Source organism: Rhagoletis pomonella, unplaced genomic scaffold (genome assembly GCF_013731165.1).
Source record: "Rhagoletis pomonella isolate Grant_MI unplaced genomic scaffold, Rhpom_1.0 Rhpom_scaffold_00144, whole genome shotgun sequence".
In the NCBI taxonomy this organism is placed as follows: domain Eukaryota; kingdom Metazoa; phylum Arthropoda; class Insecta; order Diptera; family Tephritidae; genus Rhagoletis; species Rhagoletis pomonella.
In genome coordinates this window covers 97,096-99,892 of record NW_023458698.1, presented here as the reverse complement: position 1 = coordinate 99,892, position 2,797 = coordinate 97,096, and positions in this window count along the sequence as shown.

Sequence of the window (2,797 nt, the reverse complement as noted above, 5' to 3'; positions counted from 1 at the left end):
ATCCGAGTACGGGATCGATTTCCAGTAAAATCTGACTGATTCTGACTCTTTCTGACTAGTCCGGGCTCGTACGGGATCGCAACTATTGTTAGAAGACCAAATAAATATCAAAAAATTTTATCGAAGGTGGCTTTAGTAAAGGTAATCGAGAAAACTTCATTAATAAACGATGAAAAAGACGATTTCGACAATGAAATTGAGGACAAATTGTATGATGGCTTGATCGAGTTTTCGAAGGAAAACATACAAATGTACATACCAGGGTTGTTGCGAATATTCGCATTCGCAACCGCGGAGCTTCCGCATTAATTTTGACATTCGTATTCGTTTTCGCATTCGCAAAAATGAATGCGAATGCGAATGTTGTCTAAATTCACTGATAAAACTTATACATATCTGGCAAATAAAATGACAGATTGTAGTCAATATTTTTTGCCTGTGGAGATGTGACGTTCGGTCGTGTTACCCGGGCGCCGCATATTTATCAATTTGATAAAAGAGAACTCATCACACACCTAGATCTAAAATGCGATCAACTCAAAAAAAATGTTGGGTGATTTTTTTGCATAAATCAATTCATAGGACTTACATTCAATTACTGGAATTATTTTTTTCTTCATGATTATATACATTAACTAAACACCTACTGTTATACCCGTATTTGTAGAAATTGCGTTGAATCTGTACGATCCACAAGCAGTTAAATTTCCCTCTCTGAATTTTGAGTTAGCTCACTTTAGGTCTAGGTGTGCGATATGTAGCCCATTTAATGATATATTTTTTTTGTTAGCTATGTATGCTTTAAATATCTGCATTTATTTCTTTCTTTATTAGGTTTTTTTTGTGGACCAATCTTAAAAAATACTACTAGACATGATATGCTTTTGATGTTAGATTGGGCTCTTACACCCAGAGAAAAACTGACTTAAAAAATAAATACGATCTTATTTAGGTTCAATATTACGTGTTTTAATATGAAATATTATTAAGTTTCAAAATAAAACACGTCGATCTCACTAAAAACATAGTTGAACAGTAGAACAAATATGACTGCACGTCATAGCAAAGTGTGAAAATCCTTTTTCGTACTTGCCATAATTAATCTAAAGTTGAACCATGTTTATTTTGACTAAGTGTGTATTAGGCGGGTCAGAAACGAAACGTATGAGAAATGAAACAAAGCATATCAAAGCTGAAAACAGCCGAACAATACGGTCTCGCTCGGTACCAAAACATCGCGTCAGCGTTTGGACTTTACTCCAATCGGACTAGATTTATTCGGGTTTTTGAAGAAATTTTAAATCTACTCTTTCTTTGTTATTGACAGTGGCCACACACATGGGTGTAGCCAGGTAGGGGCAGGGGGGGCCGGGCCTAACTTTCAAATTTTTGCCTAGATATTCAAAAATACTACCACAAAATGCTTGCTTGATAATTTCGGCCCCCCCTAAATTTCAAGGTTTTTCCTATAAATATACTGTATAACAAATTATACTCCCAACGCTAACTAAATAATTAGTAAATTGATATGAAAAGTAGATATGTGGATCATCCGGTTCTGTATCAAGTAATTATCTCTAATTTCAAAGCACTTCCATTTTAAAAGGGTAAAAACCTTGAACGGAACGGTATTGAACGGAAACTATAAATAAATTTATAGTTCAATTGTTTATTACTTTGTCTTTAGGTTTGTGTCTTTACTAAGCGGTTGGGTGAACAGCCAAGACGTTTACTTCTAAAGTGTGACAAAACAAAATCAAGTAATATATTTAGCATAAATAAATATACCAGCCTAAAAAATCTGCGTACTCAAAATGTTCAATACGCCCTCATACTTATACATACATACAAATGTATGTATATCATTTAACGTTTTGTCCGGCTATTTGGTTTATTATACAGGTATGTAGAGCGAATTTAAAAAAATTCATCAGGGTTTAGTTGAGATATTCGTTTTTGGCCACTATGTTTTGTACATTTCCCAGTACTGCAAAGCTTTTGACGGCCATTCACCTGGGAGTGGCCAGAAGTGATTCGTGTGCTTACGGTTCAAATCGCAGCTAACTACGTCCGGATATTTATATCCATGAATACTCTGGGTAGCGACCGAACGCTAGTTTGGGAACGAGGTAAAGTGGGACATGTTTTAGATGTACATACGTACACTCCGAGGGCCAAACATCGACTCGCACTACTATATTGATGCAGCCAATATACGACCTAACCTCGGAGAAGCAAAAAAAGGGCCCCCAACAATGCAGGGAAAGTTCAACGTCGAAAAGCTGCAATCAAAACAGACGGCCAATGGATTCGGCGCTCGACCCTCACACCTGCTGTGGGAGAGCACTCTTCAACAAACCGACTTGCGCGAGCAGTGGAACCACATTTCCCGCTAATTACTGGTACGATCACGAGTGTGAGAAAATGCTTGAAATGCTGTCCGACAGAAAAAACACCCGAAATTTTTAGCAGAGAGTTGAGCGACTTACGGAAGGTTTCAAGACTCTTGTATAAACAGCCATGGCGACCTAGTGACCGATGTCCAGAACGTACTCAGATTATGGAGGGAACACTTTTCGACCCTTTTGAATAGCGGAAGCACTTCGAGGTCCCAGTCGATGACGATGGAGTCGATATTCCAGCGCCTGACTATGAAGAAAAGTGCCAAAGCTGTTTGAGCTGACGGCCTGTCAGCTGAGCTATTTAATTACGATGGCAAGGAGGTAATAAGGTGCATGCCCGACGACTGGAATTCAAGTGCGCTCTGCCCAATCCACAAGAAAGGCGACCCCGCCAT